The 27,131-nt window shown below is 38.2% G+C and overlaps 1 protein-coding gene across 22 annotated transcripts in view; it reads left to right on the top strand.

The window, feature by feature from the left end:
- The window catches only part of DTNA (dystrobrevin alpha), a 340,345-nt gene that overhangs the window by 77,435 nt on the left and 235,779 nt on the right, over positions 1 to 27,131 (top strand). For 17 of the 22 annotated variants that reach the window (XM_081801411.1, XM_081801414.1, XM_081801413.1 and 14 more), the window contains exon 1: positions 19,666 to 20,049. The exons of 2 other annotated variants lie outside the window; for them this stretch is intronic. The gene's annotated coding sequence lies outside the window, so the exon portion shown is untranslated. Of the gene's footprint in view, positions 1 to 19,665; positions 20,050 to 27,131 lie in introns of those variants that run through there. 3 more of the 22 variants (XM_081801420.1, XM_081801422.1, XM_006734701.3) reach the window with 3 other exon arrangements.

Below are 27,131 nucleotides of genomic sequence, written 5' to 3'. Positions count from 1 at the left end.
CATTAGAGCCGCTGTGCTGGTATCTTCCATTTGTTAACCTCTCTGCTCATTGCTGGACATCTTATCACATTCACAGTGGGAGAATGCAGTTTCCAAACTGTGATTCTGACTCTGATCTTCCATGTAAAAGAATGTTCTTCAGGCATCCCACTGAATCCACTATAAAACATCAGTCGGGCATACATAACAAGGACTCAGAGACCTTCCTGATGAGTAGTGAGAAATATATGCACAATAGAAGGACCCTGCAGTTTTTTTTTTTAATTTTTTTTTTTTTTTAAGATTTCATTTATTTGAGAGAGAGAGAATGAGAGACAGAGAGCATGAGAGGGGGAGGGTCAGAGGGAGAAGCAGACTCCCCGCCGAGCAGGGAGCCCGATGCGGGACTCGATCCCAGGACTCCAGGATCATGACCTGAGCCGAAGGCAGTCGCTTAACCAACTCAGCCACCCAGGCGCCCGAGGACCCTGCAGTTTTATATGCTAGAGATTTAAAACCACCTATACTTTGATGCCAGCATCAGCTTTTTCCCTTACAATGACATCTGCTGTTAAATGAATTTAGTTTTTTTAAGTTAGTAACTGAAATACCCTGATGGCTGTAATCTTATCTGTTGGAAGGACACTGAGCAAACTCTTCCGTGGCATATGGTCAACATTCCACAAACTTGGCCTTTTCAATTCCATTGAAAATTAAAATTATTCCATTGAAATTAAGGAATGGTTGAACATTGTGGTTTCTTCGTGTAACTTAGTGTCCCACACACATTCTTTTTTTAAAAAAGATTTTTATTTATTTATTTGAGAGAATGGGTGCACATGAGTGGGGGAGGGGCAGAGGGAGAAGGAGAAGCAGGCTCCCAGCTGAGCAGGGAGCCTGACATGGGTCTCGATCCCAGGACCCTGAGATTAGGACCTGACTTGAAGGCAGAAGCTTAACCCACTGAGCCACCCACGTGCCCCGCCCCCACACCATTCTTGAAGTAATAACAATAGAAACTATATTCTGGTTCATTTGTGTCAACTAATTAAAAACAATTTTTTTAAGGAGAGTAAGTTTGGACATTTTGGAGGTTCTTATTTTAAATGGTAACTATCATTTTGAATTATTTTCTCTACTTTATGAACAGATTATGGCAGGTATGTTCACTTCAAAAACTCAAAATGGATTTGCCATTACTTAGCTTGACAAACAGAGCCTTAAAGTCAGGGAAAACAAAAGAACTTACTTAAAATGAACTCTGTTGACATATTTTTGGGTAGAATATGTAAGAATTTGGATGTGATCCTTATGGGAATTATTTAAAATTTTGGGGGGTTTTTTTGTTTTTTTTTTTAAAGATTTTTATTTATTTATTTGACAGAGAGAGAGATAGCGAGAGCAGGAACACAAGCAGGGGGAGTGGGAGAGGGAGAAGCAGGCTTCCTGCCGAGCAGGGAGCCCGATCCCAGCAGGACCCTGGGATCATGACCTGAGCCGAAGGCAGACGCTTAATGACTGAGCCACCCAGGCGCCCTAAAATTTTGTTTTATAAAGATTTCATGTTAGACTTTATAAAACAGAATTAGAAAGTATATAGGTCAATAAGAAATTATTAAGTTAGAACATGTACAAAGTCTACTTATGCTATTTTATTATGCTATCCTATAATAACTGATATACACTAAAACCTATAAATTTGGGATTTATATCAACAGGTCAATAGCGAAAAATAGCCTTTATCTTAACCTTTATTATTCTATTTCAATATAAAATTCAGTTAAGACATGATTTTAAGGATTCTTCAGCAGAGCATAGAATAATCCAGCAGTATATTTTCTACTCTTTTAGAATTTATATTCACAAACTACATACATGTGTCTAATTAGAATTTAATAAGCTTTTCACCCAAGAGAGAATTCTGATCTCTGTAAAGCTTTTATCCTTGCCCTACTTATAATGTCACTATCAAGTTCTTTATTCTGCAGGTTTATTTTTTTTTGAAAAGATACAATTATATGTTATTTTCCTGCATGTTATAATTATGCAGTTTTCTTTACATGAATGTTGCTTTCTGGAGAAAATGCTCTTCGAAATGTTAGGAAAGTAAAAACTATTGTTTCTATAGAAATAAGAATATTCTATATGAGCAATAGATTGCAAAGTGAGGCACCTTCAACATGAATCTGTCTTTGTTGTTCACACAGAATGAAGGGTAATTTTACCAAAATAAGGCCAAGAAAAATGAAATATGGGATTTCATAGTTTATCAGAAGTCAAACATTTTTACTGCCAATAATTCAGCACAGTGTAGCCTCAAGCCATACTCTACACTGTGGGAGGTACGTGTGTGTGTGCACACTCACACAGTGCTATGATTTGTCAAGGCAATCTGTCATTACAAATGTGAGAGAGACAGAGAATTCCTCTGGCATTTGGTTGTAAATGATGTTATTTTATAAAGAAAAGGACATTCAGGGTCTTAGGTTAAGTAACCCTTTAGTGCTTCTGTTTAGGGCTCCTCTCATTCCCCCCAAATTTCCCATGTGCCACTCATCTTCCCTTCGCCTTCAAATTTCCTTTCTTCCTTCTCTTTTGTCCTTTCATTTTCCCTACTTCTTTCTGTAATTTTAAATTTCTCCATGCATAATCATAAAGGCTTTCATTTACTATTTTCAAAGTTTTAAAGTTTATCCCCGAAACAATCACCATTTATCAAGTGCTAATTCATTACTCAATGATGTTCATAACTGTCAGTCAAGCCTCCTGACTGGCCAGAGAAAACTCGTGTCACTCTTCTGAGTCCACGTCCTCTCCAGTACAGAACTTTGATCCTTCATGTTAATTCCAGCCATGAAAAGCCATGTACAATGCACCACTTTCCCTTGGAAGAGCCCGACAGGATCTGACCTCATTGAATCTAACCCACTGGGAGATTATGTCATGTTCATGAATGTACACACAAACAGTCATGTATGTAGACGTGTGTTAGTTTGTGAAGACATGAGCACAACTCAAGGAAAAGCAGAGAAGAAGCTGCACCTGTGAGAGAGGAGATGATTATTGGACTACACTCCCAAAGGAATGCTGGAGAAGGATCTGCAGCAAAAGTGAAAGATTGGTCATAGGAAAGAAAGGGAGTACTTGTCTTTGGAAACAGGAAAGGAGTGACCCAATAAAGAAAAGGGGAACCTTTCGGGTAGATGGAAAGGGAGTTAGAAGAAATCATGTTGGATGGCATCTATTTGAAGTCAAGGATGGGACTTCAGTTTTGAGAAGAATAGGAAGATACATCTGATTCAAGTGCATACCTTATTTGTCAGGGTTTTCCAGAGAAACTAAACCAATATAGGATGTGTATACATACATAGAGAGATTTTTTTAAGGAATCAGCTCACAGGATTATGGAGACTGACAAGTGCAAAATTTGCTGGGTGGGTTAGTAGGCTCGAGACTCAGGAAGAATGGATATTGCAGTTCAAGTCCAAAGGTTGTCTCCTGTTCAGGGAAGGTCCGTCTTTATTCTATGAAGGCCTTCAGCTGATTAGAGGAGCCTCACCCACATTCTCAAGGACAATCTGCTTTATTCAGAGTCTGCCAATTTAAATGTAAATCTTGTTCACCAAAAAAAAAAAAATCTTCATAGAAATATCTAAAATAACATTTGGCCAAAGATCTGGGCACTGTGGCCCAGTCAAGTTGACATATAAAATTCACCATCACACATATGTTCCCTCCTCTGCCTAACTCCATGTTCTTCAAGAATCAGTTCTCCCATCTTCTCAGAAAGCCTTCTCGTATGTTCATCCTCAGGTGGGAGTTTACATCCCTGAACTAAAGTCCCAGACCATACTTTTTTAATGCCTCCCACTGGAACCTAGTTCCTGAGCATGGGGATTTTTTTCCACTTCTGTATCTTCAGCATCTCAGATGTCACCAGCTATATCTTAAGCACTGAATAAAAGGTTGACAAATATCTTTCAGTTTTACTACATTGTGAACTCATTGAAAACAGGGACAGTCTTAAAATACATTTTATACCCAATATCTAGCACAAATTAAGGGCTCAGCAAATGCTCATTGAAGGAATCAATGGATAAGTCACTTACCAAATGTTTACTGTATTTTTCCTTGTCTCTGATTACTTGGATTTTATTCCAATATTGAAAAGCATTTTTCTGGAGAATTCTGAAGAATTTACACAGACTTGCATTGCATTGCATTATACTAGCAGCTAGGATTACAGGTCAGAAACTGCTGGTGTAGGAATCAGACATCAACAATTTTTAAAGTCCTGTAGGTGATCCCAGTGGTTGGGAATCCCTGTACTACATACAGTTAAACGAGGGAAGATGTTCAGGAAGGTTAAGAATAGACGGAGCCTCTGTGGAAGGCAAGGCCATATGGGGACAACAGGAAAGAGGCTTTGAGCAGGCTCCGGAGGAAGAGTGAAGGACACCCACAGAGAAGAGAGGAGTACTGAAGAGAAAGTTATGGGGTGTTTCATAAACACTCTGAATACTGACCATGCACCAGGCACCATGCTAAGTGCTTTCCATGGATTGCCCCTTGCCTTAACAGTGCTGCAAGGTATACTATGTTATGTTCTTTTTCCAGATGAGGAAATTGAGGTTTATATAATTTAATTAAGTTCCCTGATACCTTCCATCAAGTGAACAGAACAGCAACATTTCAAGCCTATGATTATCTAACTGCAATGTTTATGTTCTCTCCACCACACCGGGGCTCCTCAACCCTAACTGCACAGTGGAAGCACCCAAATTTATGCCCCACTTAAGATCTGTTATAGGAGGATCTCTGGGTAAGAGGGCAAGCACCTATATTTTATTTTAAATCCACTATGTTTTTAAAGTACTGCCACATAGAAAACCACTACCACCAACACCGTAGATTCTCCTTTGTTTTGCCAACCTTCACACTGTGGGCTCAAAGGTGCTTTCATCCAGAAACAGAGACTTGACTCAATCAGTTTATAAATGGCCTGCCCCCAATTCAGATAAGGGAGCCTGAATGGTTACACATTTACCAGGTAATTCAAGATGCTCTTAATAGGTGTCCACTTTGATGTTAACAAGAGTTTTATCCCCTTGTTACTTTGAGTTAATAAAAGAATTACACCATGCCGAGTCTCTGACTTTCCACAAAGGGTCCTGCTCAGTGCCACTCTGCCTTTGTGTGTTTTATAACACAACTAATGCTTTATACATCCTACCTCATTCCAAAAATAGTTAGGTAATGCTGGGTGCCACATGCACACACACACACACACACACATACACACACGCACGCACCACAAATGAATCAGGCCATGGTAAATGTCACGAAGCAATTGTTAAGTTTAATATCAGATTTTCTTCTATTAATTTTGGGAACACCCATCTCATTTTTCTTTGTATTATAAAAGCTTACAGCTAATGTCCATGATCCCTAACTTCATGTGAAATAAAACGTATTTGTGCAAGCTCCTGAAATCATATCAAAATTCAGTCAGGTATATATGCAGAACACTAACCTGATAAATTTATTATCAATCCCAATAAGAAAGATTAGGGAGCAAAAACTATTTTTGATAATATAGAGCAGATATTTATTATAATATCAGTTTTTGATAATATAGTGCAGAAGTTCTCTACCCTGGCTTCACATTAGAATCTAGGGGGAATTTTTAAGCAAAAAGATGCTCAGAACCCACCCCCCAGAGATTGACTAGACTGATAGAATTGGTCCACTTTGGCCCGGATCTTGTTATTATGAAAGCTCTCTAGGTGATTAAAATCTGCTGTTTTTCTTACCTTCCCCAGACCTTCCACTGTTGTAAAAGATGGGCATAAATGAGAATATTCTGATTCACATAATAACTCTCAATGATGATGATGATGATGATGATGATAGGAACTCTAATTGAATTTGCTATGTGCTAAGCAACTTTTCCAAGTGTTTTACATATAATAACTCATTCAGTACACACAATAGCTATTTTATGAGAGAAATATTATTATCATCTTTTTGCAGGTGAAAACCAGGTATAGAGACATTAAGTAACTCAGTGTGGGACTTGGCAGAGGTAGAATGTGAATTCAGAGTCTGCTCTAGCACCCCATACTCTTACAGCCTCAAGTGAGATTATGAAATAACTTAGAATATGTCACCCTATCTCTCCCTCTCATCAGGTTCTCTTTCCTCCTTTTTGATTTTTTTCAGGGTCTAACCTGGTACAGATTCACCCATTATTAGGTGATAAGGAAAAGAAGATTTCTCCCCACTGATCTAACTCCTCACTGATCTAAGTCCCCACACCCATAGTATTTGCCTTGCAATAGAACAGCACCAAGTCTTCAAGATCCAAGGAATTACTGCTAGGTGTTTAATCTGTTTTGAAAAAGGAAACCTCTTTATTTCTCAAGACAAGGGGAAAATGTAGAGCTTTAGAATCAGGCAGATAATATGATCAGATGTATGTACCTTTATTTATTAATCCTAATAACCTGAGTAATTTAATCTGATACTCAGTTTCTTCATCTGTTAAATGGAACTAATAATGCCTAAATGATAGCATGTCAAGGATTAGACAGAATAGCATACATAAAGTCCTCTGCACATAGTAGGCACTCTAACACACATGGGTTGCCTTCCCTTTGACCCTGTTCTCATTCCACATATACAATTAGCTTTGCACCTAGCAGCTTTTGCTCAGCTTCTACATTTCTGCTTTCCTTTACTCCTTTAGCCTCTGTGTTGAGAAGGCTGTATGGGGCAGCCAAAGCTGTGCATGAAAGAGGTCTGCCAGGTAAAGTGGTAGCTACCTATAGAAGTTTAGGGCTCTGATTAAACATATCAGGAACAGAAATGTCTCGTAAAACCTTATAACCACCACTCCTCCACTCCCAATCCACCTAAATGCCTAAATTTCCCACCTTCAAATATCACTGAGGAACTGCTAGAAGATAGATTAGATAGATTGGGATTAGACAGATTCCAATGTATCCTTCAATGACTGTACTGTATTTTTCTTGTAATATCAACCATCACCTCATCTGGTTCTGGGTAGATTTCTTACATTTGTCTACATGTCTTACATTTGTCTAAAGAAGGCATAGGTCACCTTATTCTGTTTACACATGACTGCCTGTTGGCACTCACATGTGCCATCCCACGAATGTGCGTGTTGAGAGCAGGCAAAGGACGAAGAAGGCAGATTCATTTTTTTAAACAAATAAGTTCTTACTTGAGCACACTTCCACTATAGTCTTAAACTATAGAAAAGAAAGTTTTTGGCAAACTGAAAAGGCCTTTAAAGTTTCAAGTGTGCCCAGTTGCTCTGCTGTTCAGGAAAAAATGCTTGTTTTTCTTCATGCTATGGTGGTCTGGTTAATCAATTCATACTTCTACTACTTAAAGAGTACAATAAAATGGAAGTCATTCTTGTCCGTAATTATCTGACTCTTCAAGGGGCATGGCTGGTACTTCTACGTGCCATGGAGTATTTCTCCTCTCTCTCAACTCTTTCCTCCCTGTATAGTTAACTGCCTATGAGGTTTATTTCATTTTCTTGATACAGTTCTTGATACAGTTCTTGATACAGTTCAATGACTGTACTGTATTTTTCTTGTAATATCAACCATCACCTCATCTGGTTCTGGATAGATTTCTTCCCTTCACTTTTTTTCTAGCAAGTCTATTTTAATCTCAAAAAGTGAGACCTGTTCCATTTTAAAATATCTACCTTCATACTCAGCATTTCATGTACCTTTGTTTCAAACCTGGCCTCCAACAAAGAGGTGTCCAGTGCCTCATACTCATTGTTAAAATGCCAGATCCTGTCATAAATTTTAACTTTTTCTTTCATCTAGGACAGAAAATTCTGGAAAACACTCACCTCTTCAAATATGTCTTCTGCCCATTCTCTCTTTCATAGCCTTTTGGGACATTCGATTATACATACGTTAGACCATCGATATTGTGTTGCAATCACAGATTTTCTGTTCTATTTTCTTTACTCTCTTTTTCCCTTTGTGTTTCAGTTTGGATGATTTTATTGACCTGTCTTAAATTTTACTGATCCTCTCTTCTGCTGGGTTCAGTCTACTATTCAACCCACTAAATGAATCTTGTGTTTATGGTACTGTAATTTTCATTTTTATCATTTCCATTTGGTTCTCTCTCTCTTTTTTATAAAGATTTATTTATTTGAGAAAGAGAGAGAGCAGGGAAAGGGGCAGAGAGAGAGCGAGACAAGCAGACTCCCTGCTGAGCGGGGAGCCTGACTAGGAGCTTGATCCCAGGAGCCTGAGACCATGACCTGAGCTGAAATAAGAGTCAGATGCTCAACCAACTGAGCCACCCAGGCGCCCCTCCATTTAGTTCTTTCTTACTGTACCTATATCTCTGCTGAAATTCCCCAACTGTTAATGCATGCTCCCTACTTTTCCCATTATATATTTTAACATATTTATTAGCTTTCCTTTTAATCTTTGTCTGCTAAGTTCAACATCTGGGCCATCTGTAGGTCTGCTTCTGTTGCTTGTTTTTTATTTTTATTAGGGGGGCACATTTTTCTGTTCTTCACATGTTCTATAATTTTTTTATTGTATATCAGCCTTCACGGTTTTCATAGCACTAAATAATATTCATTCCCAGAAAAGGGCTCATTCCTTCCTCAGTCAGTCCATTAATGTATGGAGAAGGAGGTGCAAAAGGGGATTGAAATAATCTAATATGTATACTAGATCTGAACCCAGCTTTACTATTGCTTTAGTTAAATTCAGCTCACCATTGACTTTAGATATATTGAGGGAGGAAATAGGACTTTCCCTTTAGCTAGACTGAACTTGGAAATGCTCCAGAGATGTCTTCATGCCTAGCCTAACAGCCAACATTTATGAACCACAGGAAATCTCTCCCTCTTTCACACTCCAGTCCCCAACTGTCCAGATCTAAAGACTTCTCTCTCCACCATGTTGCCCTGACCTCCAGCCATTGGAGAGCTGCTGCAGTGAATGGAATGAAGATTTTTTTGACAAAGTAGATCTTTGTCAGCTCTCCTGCCCTGCCCTAGCCTGTCTCAACTACACTCAGTGAAAGCCTACAGGAAATAGTTGTCAGGGAAATACAGATACTTTCTATGGTTGGGCTGCCTCAAAATTCTAATCTATGATACCAGCCCACTTGAAGCTGTTAAAAGTTTGTTAACAGTTGGGCTGGTTATTCTTACACTATCCTCAACTTCCTCCCAGGGGCTGAGGGTGCTCCTCTTCTCACTGTGTCCCTAGGAGTGATAAAAACTATAGAATTCTTCTATCCAAGGAAAGGTTAATCCCATTTTGGAAGTTAATTTATCCAGGTTTCTTTGGGTTTTCAACTCTTTGGTGGGTTATTTCATACCCACTGCATCCACCTCCCCACAAAAAAATCATCCTTCCACCATTCCTAAGTATTTAAGGCATGCATACCAGAGGTAGGTCCACCTTGAAAAGACAGACCTGGAAGCAGTCTCAAGGTCTCTTGGCAGAGAAGTGCAGGGTCCAAAGCACCCAAAGCACTCTGTAGAAGGGGATCACTCATTCTTCTTCTAACTCATAGATCTGTGGGGAAAGACACAGACAGAGAAGGACTTGAACTGCAAGGACTTCTGTAGTGTGAGGCCCAGGGCAGGGCCTTCCCCCATCTCTTGGCTAGGTTTAAAGGCAGTACTGATGATAACATAGTATTTTGGAGATAGGTGGGAAAACTTCATAGAGAGAGGGCAAATGTGGAGGGCAAATAAAGGATGCTAAGGATGACCTTTGACTCTTTTCCTGGGGCCAACTCTTATAGCTGTAGAGATAATAGAATGTATATATCTCCTCTCTAAGAATAGAAGGTAGCTTCAATATTGATGGGATACTCTAAAAGAAACAGGCTACAGTATAACTTCTAGAAGGCTAATGTCTCTAGATGGCCATATTATAAGGAGCAAAACTAGTGCATAGAATGATTCAAGACAGAGCTTGCCTCAAATAACAAAATACACAAATTTGACTCATATGAGAATGACTATGACAACTCAACAGAGAAATGACATCGCTGTTAGATTTTACATTGCCTTCCAATCAAAAGCAAACACAAAATGAATGCTGATACCATTTTAAGATAATTTTCTTGTCCTGGCTGGGTTATGGTTTAATTGATAGTTTAAGCAGAACTTCAGTTACAAACAAAATTTATTTTCACTTTTTAAGATACATAGTTTTTGCATATGAAGGAATTATTTATAATTATGTATGTTCCTATATTTAATTCCACAGATATATGATGAAAGTATTATCATAAGAGACCACAACCTATGTTAGAATAAAAAGATAACTTTATTTTAATTAAATGTTAAACTTCACCATTTCTGATGTAGATAATTGTATACTTTGGTGGAATTTAGTTTTCATTTTAGCAATGTATATTTCATTTAGCAATGTTGCCTCCCCCACATACACACACCAATGCGAATTTGTTAGGATCACTTCGGAGAGGTTGGAGAATTTGTTCCCTTTTTAAAGCAGTGCTAAAGAGTGAAGGCAGAGAATTGCAGTTGAAATGGTGGATGGAATACATACTTAATTTCACCCTCTCCCTCCCAAAGCCACCCTATACTGACAGTAAACAAAAAATACTAACTGGAATAAAGAAAATGGGAGAGCATAGAACAGCAGAGAGCTGCTGACATATGTTTTGGAAAATGGCAAGGGAATGGATTAAGTGGTACTTGATTTAGCTTAGCAGAGATGTGGAAACCCAGGTGCCTGCAGAGGAGAGGCCAACAAGATGCAAATGGGAACTCCCTAGAGAACCTGGGTAAGCACAAGGAGTGAAGGCAAACAGGATTGCGGAAGCTAGGGGTGAGATGTGGAGCTGAAAACAGGACTTGGTTGAGATTCTTAACAGCTGGACTCCCAAATCCCCTCTGCAACTTGTGCAGCCTGGCAACTACCCTTCCTCCACCCCTGCAGGAGACAGGAGGTGGGGTACCTTATTCTCTGGAGTGACTTAACTAGAGAGGCTATAAAGCCAGCAATCTTGGAAAGAGTGGCAGGTGGGGGTCAGGTGTAATACTAAAATCTGTTGGATTAAGTCGAAATCTTCATGGTCAATAGTAATAAACTTACCTCCCTTTCAAACCTTCTTACCTAGCTTTGCTCCAGGACGCTGACAACCGGGCTTGTCCCTCCCAGATAGCACACTGGAAGAGGGGGCTTCTCTGGAAGATCTGACTACCTAGGTGGGGAGAAATCTAGTTACCCTTGAGCATGTTTCATTAAAGGCTCAACTTTGTCTAATCCCCTTACATTAACATCCTAATGCCCATAATACATTGTGTAAGCAGATAACTAGGGAATACCAGATACGGTGGAAGGTTTCTAACATAAAAGAGACCAAAGCAAACAAACAAGAAATTGAAGGAAACAAAGACTACAGGGAAGAAATGAAAGCTTAAAAAAGGCATATTCTCATAGATATTAGAAAAGAAATTGTGTCCATGAACCAAAACATGGTGTTTTTAAAAAGGAATGATGAGAGACAAATAGAATTCTTAGAAATTAAACATGTTAGCAGAAATAGAATATTCAGCAAAAGAGAGATGTGGTATTATTCCAGAGAGGAAGTGACAGTAAGAGTAGTGGAAGAGAACAAATAGTAAAATTAGAGACTCCGTTTAAGGGGTCCAACATCCCACTAAAAGGAGTTTAGTTTCAGAATAAAATAACAGAGGAAATAGAGTTCAGAAATCACTTAAGAAATATAATAAAATTTCCCCAGAATTGGAAGATATGAGTAAAATCCCTCGAGTTGCAAACACAATCAGTTGGGGCTGGGAGGGGAGGCCCACACCAAAGTTTACTGTCATGAGATATTAGAACACCAGGGATAAAGAAGAAGTAATAGGGGTGTGGGTGGAACAGTCAGTTAAGCGACCGACTCTAGGTTTCAGCTCAGGTCATGATCTCAGGATAGAGATTGAGTTCCCCTGTGTCAGCCTCCATGCTCAGCTTGGAGTCGGCTTGAGATTCTCTCTCCTGCTCCTTCTGCCCCTCCTTGCTCATTCTCTTTCTCTCTCTCTCTCTAAATAAATAAATAAATCTTAAAAAAAGAAGAAGAAATAATAAATGGATCAGGAACAGAATGACCTCTTGAAAACTAAAAAACAATGAAGAAATTCCTTGAAATTTCTGGAGGAAATGTATTTCTAAACAATGAATTCTGTATCTAGTCAGATAAGCAATAAGTGGAAGAAAAGAATAAAGATATTTTCAAGCATTCAAGTTCTCCAAAAATTTATTTGCCCTAAGTGTCTTTCTCAGGAAGCTACAAGGGGCAGTCCCAGGATGACAGCTCAGGAGTGCTGTTGCCACAGTAAGGACCTCAGGGTGGGGCTGGGGGCCTGAAAAATATAGTTGACATAATTGTGTATATGAAGAGGAATGTTACATATTTAATGAGGAGTTTGAAAAAAATGTAATGATGGGCAAATAAAAGTTAAGCACACAAAAATATGACACAACTACCAATGTCAGAGAAAAAACAACTGAGTAAAGGAAAGGAAATGGAGTCATAAATCCCATGTGGTTTACATGTGAACAATATATGCATAGCCAAGGTAATGTAAACACTGATTAGTGCTTCACCTAGAATTGTTTTGTATCTAAACTGGGAGGATTAAGGAAAGGAAAGTGTGTGTGTGTGTGTGTGTGTGTGTGTGTGTAAATGAGAAAGAGGGAGGCAGGGAGGGAGAGAGATATTAAAAGCACACCTGCTGGAGGAAGTGGTATTAAGGAGGGCACATTCTACATGGAGCACTGGGTGTTATACGCAAACAATGAATCATGGAACACTACATCAAAAACTAATGATGTAATATATGGTGATTAACATAACATAATAATAGAAAAAAATTTTAAAAAAAGAACTAAAGATAAGGATTTAGTAGGAGACCAATAGATAATATCAACATTGGAAAAATTTTAAAAAGCGTATGAGAGTATCGAGTATCATTTAGGAATATGGAGTGATTGTCATAATTAACAGTTAAGAGTTGAAAGTGGTTGCCTCTGGGATTTACAGATGGGAAGGGGTAAGGATGGGACGGGACATTCTTTTAAGCTCTATCAATCTTCATGGCTTTTAAAAATATGTGCACGAATTTTTTTAAATATATGAAAGTTACATTTAAAAAACTGAATGCGATAAGTACTAGAGTTCAGTGGTTTTCAAACTGTGCTTCCCAGGTTCATGGACGTTTCCGCAGGGACTGCTTTATAGAAGAGGGAGCTGGGTCAGCCTCCCACATGAGTCTCTGCTAAAGGAGCACTCTGCCTTGTCATTGTTAAGTTTCCCGTGAACTAATTCCTTTGAACAAAGGGTTCCATAGAAAACACCACCACCAACAACAAACAAGTTTGAAAAGCACTGATTAGCCATGTGCATATCTGGAGAAAAAACTGCTCCCAGACAAATAAGCTGAATATAATAACTATCAGACTTGATCCAGTCTCCCTATCCCTTGTCATTTCCTTTTACTGCACAAAACAGAATTGTCCCATTTCTAACTCTTGATAAATCTCAAGAAGCTTGGAGTAGAACCAGTTTGTTAGTGTTTCAAATATGGGCCAGACTTATGATTATGAAATTTTGCATAGGTTTGAAATGATGATATTAAGTACATGCTTGTTTCGCTCCCAAACCAAATTGTACCCTCACTTCCTTAGAGGCATCAAGTATGACATACATTGCCAGAGTTCAAATAAGTGGTACATAGGGGTATCTTTCTAGCCCAAGGATGACTTTGGACATTCTAGTTTTGTCTAGGGAAGGATATGTTTATGATTGTACTCTAAGGGCTCCTGGTTGGCTCAGTTGGTTAAGCATCTGCCTTCAGCTCAGGTCATGATCCCAGGGTCATGGGATCGAGTCCCATGTCGGGCTCTCTGCTCAGTGGGGAATCTGTTTCTCCCTCTCACTCTCCCTCGTGCTCTCCCTCTCTCTCTCTTTCAAATAAATAAATAAAATAGTTTTTAAAAAAATGTAGAAGATCAAAGTGCATTTAAAAAAAAATGATTGCACTCTAATTAGGGTTGATTCTGGTCCCACAAAAGAAAAATACCTCTACCCTAGCTTAAAGAAAAAGATACAAATAAAATCTTTATTTTTTGACAGTTTAATTTTATTTTATTATGTTATGTTAATCACCATATATTACATCATTAGTTTTTGATGTAGTGTTCCATGATTCATTGTTTGCATATAACACCCAGCGCTCCATTCAATATGGGCCCTCTTTAATACCATCACCAGGCTAACCCGTCCCCCCACCCCCCTCCCTCTAGAACCCTCAGTTTGTTTCTCAGAGTCCATCGTCTCTCATGGTTCGTCTCCCCCTCCGATTTTCCCCTCTTCAATAAAATCTTTATTTTTAACACAGAAGATAATCTTTTGTAAACATGGAGTATTGGTTGTTTCCTGAGCTATCGAGCCTCTCAAAAACAAAACGTCCTTATCTTGGTGAATTTAAAAAAACATATGCTGAAACAGACACTACTAAGAAAGCTATTCCCTCAGTCAACCAATGTCTATCTCTCCCCCTCCCCACCCCATATACACGGTGTGAAGTGTTGTACCTCATCTGTGGACTTCCATTATTCCTCAATCTAACATAACTAAAAGTATCTTTGAAAAATAACTACGCATAATTTTATATAAGGAAAACATATAATACAGATTTATTCATTTTATATATCTTATATATTCTACATATTTTACATGCATATCTCATTTGAGGTTGGTAACAGCTCTGAAATATGTATTATTATTCTCATTGTAAAGATGAGGACATAGTAGCCCTTGGAGGTTGACCTGTCCCAGGTTGCATGGCTGCCAGGGGTAAAGGCAAAAGAAATCCATGTTTTTGGAGTATCTGTCTACTTGGGCCAAACACCTCTTAATAAAAAGTCTTATCTTTGTCAAAAGCATACATACAACATAAACAATTCCAGATTACATATATAGAATGATCAACTCACCCTGGTTTGCTGGGGATTTTCCTGGTTTTAGCACTGAAAATCCTGCATACTAGGAAATCTCTCAGTTCCAGTAAAATTGGGATGGTTTGTCACTTTACATATAGAGCTCATCTCAGGAGACTGTAATAGATACCCATCCTGGGAACAGAGAGAGATACAGGAAACGAAATGCAAGTAGAGGAAACTGATCAAGAAAGTTTATTTAGAAAAGGGTGAAGATGATTTCTTACCCATTCCAAAGAAAACAATTTTAGCAACCACAATAACACAACAAAACAATTAGCATTGACTTAGACATGTGGTGTCCTTTCCCCCAAAAAAACATTTAAAGCAAATTTTGTGTCCTAAAAAAAAAAAAGTTTACGTAACCAAATATATCTGTAGATTTAAGATCCATGTCCATGTCATGAAGTGTCCAAAAGACACACAAATTTCACACTACCAGATCTTGAAAAGTAAAGACCTAACTTAGGTGTTTCATGAGAAGAAATCACAAAATACACAGCCAGATGTCCTAAGGCCAGACATCCTAAACCTCCCCTCTAAACTTTGCTCTCCTCCGTCTACTTCATCAAAGTAGCTGCTCCCTAGTCCAGCTTACAGCCTGGCACCTGCTTCCAGTGCACCAGTTTCTATTCCCTGCTCCCTTCCTTTGTTCTCACTGGTTCCTTTAAGATCACTCTTTTCCTTGGATATTTTCCCCCCATACCCTCTTAAAATTAACATAAGCCCCCTTCAGCTTCATCTGTGTCTCTTTCTACATTGAAGAGCCTCCTCATTCCCCTTCCATTCCCCCTCCAAACAATCCACCTGCCATTCCACAGACCCAGAGAAGAGAAATAGAGATGCCTCTTCAAAGGCCAGAAGGAGAATGAGAATAAGGAAAAGCTGCAGTTATTCTAGTTTGAATAGTGTGTGTGTGTGTGTGTGTGTACCCAGAATTCATTTCTATAGGATTCCTGCTAGTCTTTACCTTTCCTTCTAATGCCTACAGAAGTTCTAACATAGTAGAAAATCATGGTGCATGTACATTTATACGCCATGATTTTTAACCTAAGCGTTAGCCCATGTCTTTCTGTTGTCATCACAAGTATTATTGTTCCCAGTTACTCTACCAAATAGGATGCTATCATTAGTATATTTATACATATGGCCCTTTCCATAATTAGGGCTATTTTCATACCATATGTATTCAAAATGAGTGCCCATTTCATCCAATTTTTAAATTGAATGGCATTTAATTACATTATACATAACATGCTGCTGTTTTGAATCCCTTCCATATCTGTTGCTAGAGCCTCCATTTTTTGATGTTTTTTAACGTATAGCTTTCTATTTTTTCCTGGGCAGTGTCTATTTTAATTGCTTTCAAAGAACTACAGTTTGGATTTATTAATTGTTCCTTGTGGGGGGGAACTATTCATCACTCCCCCCCCCAAAAAAATGTATTTTTGTATAGTGTCTTAGTCCATTCAGGCTGCTATAACAATATACCATTGACTGGGTGACTTATAAATAACAGGAACTTATTTCTGACAGTCTGAAAGCTGGAAGTCCAATATCAAGACACTAACAAATTCAGTAGGTAAGGTTCACAGAGGGCCACCTTTTTGCTGTGTTCTCACGTGGTATAAGGGACAAAGGAGCTCACTGGAGGTCTCGCTTGAAGGGCACTAATCCCATAAATGAGGGCACCACCCTCAGGACCTAATCAACTTCCAAAGGCCCCACTTACTAACGCCATCACATCGCAGATTATGTTTCAATATATGGATTTTGGGGGGGGACACAAATATTCAACATTTAGCAAGTAGTATATACATATTTTTAAATATATTATATGTGAAAGACCAAAAAAATCATCTGCAAAACCATCCTCCTGAGAATATTACCTATGCTAGTCTCTTAGGGATGTCAGCAAGGAAAAAATAACAGGGACCACTTGATTTTCAATGCCCAGACTTTTCATACACATGGATGTCTTACAGATCAACCATAAGATCTGAGTTTGAACACCTTACTCACCCCTGTATGGAGCCTGCTACCAGCATTTGCCATCCACAGAACTGTGCTAATACAGATTATTTCTGGAGAATGGAGGACAGATTAACTGCTTGTTCATGATAAATCAAGGGTATTTGATTTGCCTGTTACATGCCCAGTTTTCTTTGGAAACAAGCCCTGGAAGCTATTTTTCTGATCAAATCCTAACTCTCGTGTTAGTGCTTATGAAAGAGAAAAATAACATTTACTCATGATAAAGACTGAATTCTAACAATTATAAATCTTATCAATTACCTTGTGAAGGTTAGGGGGAAAAGAAAAGAAGAAAAAAATTTCCCATTGTGCTCACTCAACCTTGAGGTTGGACTAATGCAGACTGTTCTAGAATTCCCATGATTGCCACAGATGAAAACAGAAGGGGAGATAAAGTTGGTAACCCAAGGAGATATCTGATTGATAAATGTTACACTATAAGGAATGGCTAGTAACAATTCCAAAAGAAAATGATTACAATTCACTAGCTAATATGAAATATTAGAAGGACCTAACATTTCCTTTTTTCCTCTATTTTTCTTAGAAGCCAGCAAGCTCAACAGGAATGATCTTAGCAGTATTTTCCATTTTGGTATTTAGAACTAATAGCTCGCACAGACACAAAATTTATGATTTTTTTTTCTTCAGTAAAGGGACTCAGTACTAACTTCCATATAATCTTTTAGTTAATGGCTTGAAAAGAGAGAATTTTTTCCCCAAACCATTAAGATAGATATACAGTGAGCCAATATATAACAATTTTCCATAAATTAAAATATGTACTTTTACATAAACAGTTCTTCAGTTTCAAAATTTATTTCTTGAGCATCAGTTACATGCTAGTGTTCACTCAGAGATACAACATAAGTGGATAGCATGGCTGAATGTGAACCAGATGGCCTACCGCCGACCCCGTCCTCTTGTCCTAGTTCACGTTTGTTTTGACACCATCCATTAACCTTGGGGAGGATTGTTTTGATAGAGGGAAGAAGACACACAGGCACAGGGACATGTGCTCTCTGGTGAGTGATTATTCTTTTCTCTTTATTTATGAAGTAATCTGAATATGCCTATCTATCAGCATTGCACATAGCTTGAATGTCCCTAAGACAATCAATTTTGGGAACAAGAATAAGGAAAGTTTCTTCCTCCTCTACCAACTTCTTTGAATTTTTTTTTAAAGGACATCTAGTAACGGGTTAAGGAGTGAGCAAGCTGGTAGGATGCCAATCTACATTGGGCATCAGAATATCACCAAAGTAAATTAGTAACATAATGCCAGTTAATCAAGTGTTCCCTTGTGGTTCCCTAACATGGTCTTTTTCAGATGTGGTATAAGACCACCTGGAAGAGAAAATGTAAAACCAACCACAAACAAACAAAGTGAAAGCCTTTTTGGAGTCAACCTTTTGCTGCTGAATATTTCTGAGATGTGTGTGCAAGTTGCAGGGAGCAGCTGCGACCACACCACTACCCTGAGCCCAGCCAGCTGACAGTTGCCCAGAGTTGGCAGCCACAGCCAGATGAAATTTGGAAAGCCAAAATGCCTGGGGTTGTGGTTTGTCTGATTGCTGAAATGATAAACACTTTCTCGGGCCTTTCAAGAAGTTGTCTGGTCCATAAAATGGCATACAATAAATTCACTCTTTTAAACATGGAGAGGTAAGTTATTTGCTGCAACAGCAAAACTTTTGGCCCCAGTGGCCACTAAATAAATATTAAACACAACTTTATTAGTAGTGATTTGAAGGGACTATATGTTATTAATCCTTGTCCGACCCTGTTTGAGGAAACGTATCTTTTTCTCATTTCCATTCACTCCGTTTTTGTTTGTTCACACGTGTGTATGTATGTTTGTGTGTATGTGTGTGTGTGTGTGCGTGTGTAATCCTCACCAGTTTGCAAGACAGTCCTGGAAAAGAAGACTTGACAGGGAGATAGAAGTGTTTTTTGCACCCTCTTCTGCTGTCTGCAATATAAAATATAGGATTATTGAAATCAGTTTTTCCACAATTCTTATGAACTTCTCTCACAGAAAAGCCATGGAATTGAACAGCTGCGCTCCAGAATACTGTCAAGCAGGCAGCATGACTGTTTCTTCCCACAGTGGGGTCCCAGCTCATTGACTAATAAGGAAATTCAACTTTTAACACAAGATTTGCCATTTCACTTTTTTACTGCACGCATAGCCATTTGGGGTAAAATTATATGTGAATATTAAAACTTAAATGCTGTGTGACATCAAAGATATCTGTAATGCCCCCAAATATTCGTTCCATTCTTCTCAAAGTTAAGAAAAAAAGTCCAGGAAACTTACTTGTTCATATTATGTGTACCTGGGGAAGTTTTTCATGCAGAGCAACAGAACAAAACTTGAGCTGCCTTGCTTTCTGCTTCCAGGAATGCCAATCAGAGAACATTCTTTTTCAGACAGCCAAGTTTGGAAGTCAGTTGGTTTCTGGCAGTAAGAAGGGGGGAGGGGACGGCAGGAGGAAAAGCACAGTGAGTCCTCAGGCTGAGCTGAAGTTTCCAAGTGTTTCCGTAATAGCCATCAGTGAAAGCATCTCCTTTTACCCACACAGAGACAGGTAAAAAGACAGCTGAGTAAATGGGCATTAGATGTAGCAGCAGCGGAAGCTCAGTCAGAGGAAGGAGGCGGGTGGAGGGAGGGCGTTTGAACGCCTGCCATTGGTGAGCTTACCAAAGGCATCTGCCAGTGGGACTTCAATGGAATGTGAAACCAAATCATTTTCAAGTTAAAGATAGACACAGTATACACCAGGATCTAGAAGCTGGATTTTAAACTCCTATCGCTCCCTAGAATTTGAGAGAGTTCTGTTATGATCTCTGTAGTAATTAACAATTTGGCCAAAGTTGGTTTTTCAAGTGACTGTGCTAAGAATTCATGTATGGTCTGGATGTCCTGGAATGAAAAGGATTTGGGAGCTCCTGGTGTACATACTCTAGGGTAAGTGAAAAGATTGGCTTTAAGGCACATCGCTTCTCTGGGAAGGTTAACGTTGAATTTTTCTTTGTATTTGTGTAAATGAAAAAGTGATCATGAAGATTTTCCAGTACTGTAACTTTCTTACCTTTCTTGAGATATTTGGCATTTTACAAGTTATGCAGCAGAAAGAGAGTGTTTCAGCTTAGTTTTGAAATTTACTTTGCATGTCTGTCACTTCAGTTTTGCTTTGTTAGCCTTACTTACATTTTCCTCCCTTAATTCCTTAAACACGCTGCCATTATTGAATTACAATGTCAGTGGTTCTATGTCACTACCCCCACTGAATGTCACTGGGTTTACGATGCCATTGGTTGCAACTGTCTTATTGTGAGGTGGAGGGATTTCCTTGCATGGCACAGTGACCCTTCCTAATTTAAAAAATGAAAAAGGAAAATGAATAAAAGAAGGGAAAAAGAGGTGGTCTAAAGGTGGGACGAAGTGTATAAGGAGCCTTTTTAAGATAATCTGTTTTTTTTAAAAATGAGAAAAAAAATAGGCAGTTTTCCATTGAAGAGAACAATTTATTAATAGAAGTTATTTTTTGATGTCACCTCATTAATTCCAAGCAGGTTCTCTTCCTCCAAAAAGCTGATATTTGCTAAGTGAATGGAGGCGTTCTGATTATGTGAAGCTTGAGAGTGGAGGAGAGAGAGTTGTCTTATTTGCTATGACCACGCTGTGTTTTAAGGATTTCAAACTTTTTTCTTTAAAAGAAAGAATGACAAACTTCAGTTCTCTTCATGTTTTGACCATGTATAGGTTTTGTTTCTTATTTTGTCGAATGACCTCTCAGCTCTGCTCTTAGAGACAGCTTTCCCAAACTTGCACAGCATTCCTTCTGAGTAAATACTGTCCATAATAGTCACAGAGGACATGGTGTGAATTGGAAATTCTACTTTATATGGGGAAAATAAATCTGCTGACGTTCTTATTACAGCGTGGGGCTGAACAGTTGTTAAATGGAACTGGCTGGGTTTTGCTCTGTCAAATAGACCAGATTCTAATGAACTAAGTCGGCTAAACGAAGTACAAACAATGAATGACTTAATACGGATCTTTCAGTTTTGATAAGAATAAATAATATGCTGCATTATGCTTCTAAAATGAAAAATGAGCATTATATGGAGAGAGTCACTTGATTTTACAACTACCGAATGATCTAGCAAGACCAAAACCAAATGTGAAGTTGGCAGGGCTCAGTTTTGACGTCCCCACCCTCCTTTCTCTGCCCCCTTTACCTCTCCCCTTCCAGTCCTCCTTATCCTTCCGGACCCCTGAGGAATATCACTGCTCAATACCCTTTTTTTCTTGCAGTCAAGACCTATCTTCCAGAAAGTTGCAGTGAATTTTCACTTCATTTCTCTACAAGCAGATGGTACCTTTGTAAATTTTCCCCAGTGACATTGACTCCTGTTCCTCTTGCTTCACCCAACTGAGTCCTGATCTGTTGATAGTAGGAGTGAGCCTGGCAGAAATCATAGGTGTTTCCAAGAAATTTGTGAGTGCAAGCGTGTGTGCGCTCACCATATACATGTGAACACACACAAACACACTTCCAGGTGACTTTTACTCAACTGATATATTTCTGATTGAATTATACATATAAATAAAATTATATCAGGCTTTTCAGTATGGGGTTTTGTTTTTGTTTTCAGTGTGTCACAAGAAAACCAAAAAAGAGCACAAAATTTTAAATTCTAAAATGTAAGAATTTTAAACCATGAGGTCAAATAGTGTTGACAAGGAGGACGAGTATTTCTCTACTGCTGTCGTGTCACTCATAGTTTCTAGTCCCCTGCTGAAATTTGTCAATCTTGGGCTTTATTTCGTTGAATATAGTACACGTAGTTTTATAATATATGTCTGCTAATTCTAATATCTCAAGCATTACTGGATTTGACTGCCAGTTTTACTCATGGTGTCTTATTTTCTTGGTTGCTTAGATATCTTTGACTATCTGTTGGAAATGTATTTTAAAAATCACTTGTAAGAATAAATTGAGACCTAGTGGGGATGATGTTTTCCTCCAGAGGGGACTTTGGTTTGCTTCTGGCAGGCACCTGTGGGCAATATCAGACCAGAATTTTCTTTGTCAAAGTGCAACACCCAAGTTTCCTGAATGACCCCTGTGTAAGAAACAAGGCTGCAAATCTGTGTGAGGAATCATTTTGGGGGGGTTCACTCCTACCCTGAAGGAAGATATGGCCTTTTGAGATTCCCGAGTTAAAGTTGTGTTAGTTTATTCATGCCCTCATCTGAGGACCGTGGGCTTTGACATTCCCACAAAACCCATAAGGCTACCCAAAGTGCAACTGGTTTCACAGATTTTTGTTCCCGATACTCATATGCCCAAAGGCCCAAGCTTTCAAAGATAAGCTGCCTCTCTTGAGTTCTGGTCTTCCAAATTTCTGTGTGTCAAAACCTCACCCTCTTATTAGCTCTTTGCTGTTTCAATATTTTAAATATCTTTAGTTAGTGAGAGTGTCAGTCCAAATTATTTCATTACTGTTACCAGAAAAGCAAATTCACCCTACTACTTGTATAGTCATTTTTTTAATATACTCATGCTAAAGAAGGTGTTAGGCAGTCTGCTAACATCATTGATGATTTGGGGTACTTTTTCTGATTTTTAGTTTGAGTTGTGGCCTTCTGGAGAAATTTGCAAGTGCATGGAGGATTCATGTTTCCCAACCTTGTTTGAGCTGTCAACAATACTTAACAGTCCTTTTATTTGTCCCTAGCTGGCCCCTTTCCTTAGTCATCTCTTCAGTCTCTCTAATCCACCCCACCACCATCACTGACAGCTGTTGACCTTGACTCCTCTCACTTTCTCTTGGCCTTTATCCAAGTATCTCCACATTTTAAAAATTATCTTAAATATATTCCTTCCTTTCCATTCTCCTTGCAACTGCTCTATTTCAGTTCTTCATCATCTCACTTGGGTATTACTATGGTCTCCCAGTTGTTCTGCTGCCTCTAGGGTCTACTCCCCAACACATCTCCCACCCTGGGACCAACACACCTATCTTCTCAAAAACATAGACATGAGTGGATTGCCCCTTTACTTAAAAATCCCTAGTAGCTCGCCATTCTCTTCAAAATAAATTCCTTAGTATGTCTTAAAGGCCTTATCACAAAGCTTCAACCTATTTGTCTAATACCCTCTCCACTACTTCACTGGTTATCACCAATACTTTATTTGCACATAATTTCTGCCTCCAGAATATTCCATACACTATTATATCTCTGTGCTGGTCTACCTACCTGCCCCACCCCCACCCCAAATACCCATTGTTCATCTCCTTTGTGGATAAATCCTACTTCTTCAAGGTTGACCTCGTAAGTCACCTTCCCTGAATTTTCTTTACTTACATAGCTCACCCACTATTCTGGGAACCTCTGATGGCAGGGACTGTGTCTTGCTCATTTTTGTATTCTCAGTAACTGACACGTAGAAACCAGTCAATTTAAGTTTAAGGAAATGAACAGACAACTATTATGAGGAAGTTTTTTCACAACAATTCCTTATTCACTTTATTCTTTTTCATTCTAAACATCATTATTCTTTTGAACTTAGACTCTTTTTCTGGAATCGTGATCATTAATTCTCCTCTATGTCAAGTAGAGTCAGTTAAAAATGCATGTGTTTGTTTGGTTATTGCTATTTTGTGGGGAGGAGGCCATCTATTTCCATTTTTGGCAAATGAGACTCTATAACATCATTGTGATGAAGAGAGAGATCATAGGAAGTTTAAGTATAAATTACCTGTATATTGTCAGAGAGATTCACAATAACACGGAAAGTCACAGAGTTGGAAAACTGACATGTTTCAACAAATCTAGCCCACACTGCTGGGTAACACAATGGAAAAAGTCAACCTGACACAACTAGATCAAAATAATCTCACTGCACACAGCCTGAATCTGAACCATCGGAAAACACTGGATTGTTTTTCAGATCACAGTGTGGTGCTAGAAGGAAAGCAGTTGATTGCTTATGTGATATGACATTGTGACCCTAAATTTAAAGGTGGCTGAAAATTTTCGTTTGAAAACTTTAAGGATTTAAATGTTAATCTCATTTTGCTATGCTGAATTTAAACAATAACAACAACACTGCATTTAATTATTACAAATTGAATGTAGCTGGTGGGAACCAGAAAGAGAGGAAATACAGCTTATTAATCTCAGGATGTTTAACTAATTTCATATTCCTCAGATCATTTGTAAATTTGTCACACATTTATTATATGCTTTTGACATGCCAACACCTGAGATTTAGAAAAATAAGAAACTTGGTTGATATTTTTTCTTATACAGGGCTTTCCTACCTCCACAAAGGAAAAAGCCCTAAAATGGATGGAGTCAGAAAATGTTTTACATATAAATAAATAAATAAATAAATAAATAAATAAATAAATAAATAAATAAATAAATATTATTTAAATAAAAATCTTTGAATCTAATCAAATGTTCAAAGTCAGTATCTAGATGAGAACCCAGATTTCTCTAAAACAAAATATGAAAATACAGTATTTTCTTTTTTGCCTCATCAGTAAAAAAACAAATTAAGACTAGCTCTTGAAAATTGGTTGATTTTAAATCACAGCTTTCAAGTAACTGAGCTAATTTGTTTTATTAATTCAATAAATCTCTATCAAGCTCCTAACTTGTGACTTAACTGTGCTGGATTAAGAAATTATTCATCTAGTCCCCTTCACTGGACACTGACCCTGGAGTATGTCATGTTAAAACAGTGGATGTAATTAACAAATTCCTTTATACTATTTTCTAATTTATATTCTTAATTTATTTGTGCTAATCTCCATACTTGTTAAAAAGTCACTTTGCCTTTCTTCAACAATTAGTATTTTCCTTTCAGAATGCTAAGTTTGAGGAGTCTTGGGGTTATTTTAATTTTTTAAAATCTATTATTTAGCAGATGTTCTCTTATAGAATCATTTAAAGAGACCTAAACAAATTATTTTTTAAAAAAAAGTTATGAGGAACATGTCTTTTTATCACATAGGAGACTGTGTTGTATCTTAATATAAAATATAAGTACATTTATTTGCATAAATAAAGTTGGACTTTGCATTCTTGCAAGATGAATATGGTGAGAAGATGACTCAGGGACAGCCTGAGTCACAAAAGCTTTGTAAAGCTTCGTGTATTCTAAAGAGGGCAATAGCTATTTTTACTATTTTTCTTTTTTAGTCTCATTTTACTGTTCGTACCTCATTCCTATGTAATGTAGTAGCACATAGGTTTATGAGTGCCGAAAGGATGAATTCACTGAGTTAACCATAGTTCAAGAACACAGATGCTAATTGTATTAAGAGATGAAGATTAATTTTGAATGAAATCTATCTTCTAATAAATATGAACTTCCTAGTCCTAGACTGTTCATTGCCACCCATTTGTAGAAACATATTTACTCATGAAAAGATGTTTTTAACACTTCAGATAAGTGTAACAGTTCTCTTCTAAACAGCATCCAGTGTTTTATACTATTTGGTAGGTAAGAGACATATGTTATTTTCTTTGATATACAATAAAACTAAGATGCAGACATAGGAAGTGCTCCAGATATACTACGTGTAGTTTCCTGAGGTAACAAACAACCCCTAAATCTCAGTGGCTTATAAAACCCAAGGTTTCCTTCCCACTCATGCAAATTATCTACTGAGGGTTGGCTGCCGGCCCTTCTCCAACATTGTCACTTTCACCTGGAAGTGACCTGTGTTCCTTGGCCAAAGCATGCCATAGGGTCACACCTAACTTCAGTTGGGTGAGGAATACAATCCTGCCACATGCCTGAAAAGAGAAAAGAGCTGGAATTTTTATGAAGACCTCTAATAAATTCCATACTAATGGATTCTAGGCAGTCCCAAACCCCCAGAAGAACAAAGATCTAGACTCAAGTCTTAGGCAGTATTCCCTCCTTATCCTAGGTTTAGCTTTCCTCGATTTTAATTACCCCGTGGTCAACCGGGATTGGGGAGCAGATGATCCTCCTTCTGACCAGTGGTCAGATGGTCAGTCAGTCATAGTCTGTCACTGTGTCTCAAACCTGTGTCGCTCACCTCACTTCATCTCCTCATGCAGGCATTTTATTGTCCCAAATCATCACAAGAAGAAGCATGAGTACAGTACAATAAGAGATAGTTTGAGAGAGAGAGAGACTAAATTTACATAACTTATTACCATACATTGTTATAATTGTTCTATTTTATTATTTTTTTAAGATTTATTTTATTTTAGAGAGAGAGAGAATGAGTGGGAGAGGGAGAGGGAGAGACTCTTAAGCAGACGGTGTGGGGCTCAATCCCATGACTCGAAGATCAGGACCTGAGCCAAAACCAGGCATACCTGTTCTATTTTATTATTAGTTATTGTTGTTAATCTCTTACTGTGACTACTTTATAAACTGAACTTTATCGTAGTTGTGTATGTATAGGAAAAAACATAGTAGATCGAGGGTTCAGTACTGTCTATGATTTCAGCCATCCAGGAAGGATCTTAGACCGTATTCCCGTGGATGATGGGGGACTACTGTATACCTGTGAACAGGTGCCTTTGCAATTTGTAGGCAATTACCTGTAATCCGATGCTAGCGTTTTTTCTCTTCTTTCTCTTTTTTTCATCCTTTCATGCTCATCCCCACTAAGGCTTTTGGCTCCCTAAATCTTTGCTCTTTCCTGAGTGCCTGTGACCTTTCCTGCCACTGCTTTTCCAATTCTTGGGAAATCTCTCAAGAAGTACTATGAATGAATAGCCTTGGGAAGAGAAAAGTGCCTCTGATAGGGCCATTTCTATAGATTGTAGAGAGCAAAAGTGTAACGTTACTTCTACACTTTCCCATCTCAAGAACTGATCATGTGTAGCAAAAGAAAAAAATGGAGAAAAAAGCAGTGGAGTATAATCCATTATAGCCCCAGCCCCCAGTATTTACAAGGGCAAAATAAAAAGACTAGGGTTAAAGAAAATGCCCCCAGAAGAATGGTGATATATATATTACATATTAGAAATGCATCGTTTTG

Source organism: Leptonychotes weddellii, chromosome 13 (genome assembly GCF_054177405.1).
Source record: "Leptonychotes weddellii isolate Sample4059 chromosome 13, ASM5417740v2, whole genome shotgun sequence".
Taxonomy (NCBI): domain Eukaryota; kingdom Metazoa; phylum Chordata; class Mammalia; order Carnivora; family Phocidae; genus Leptonychotes; species Leptonychotes weddellii.
The sequence above is the reverse complement of the archived record's forward strand: the minus strand, read 5'-3'. Positions and strand labels throughout refer to the sequence as shown.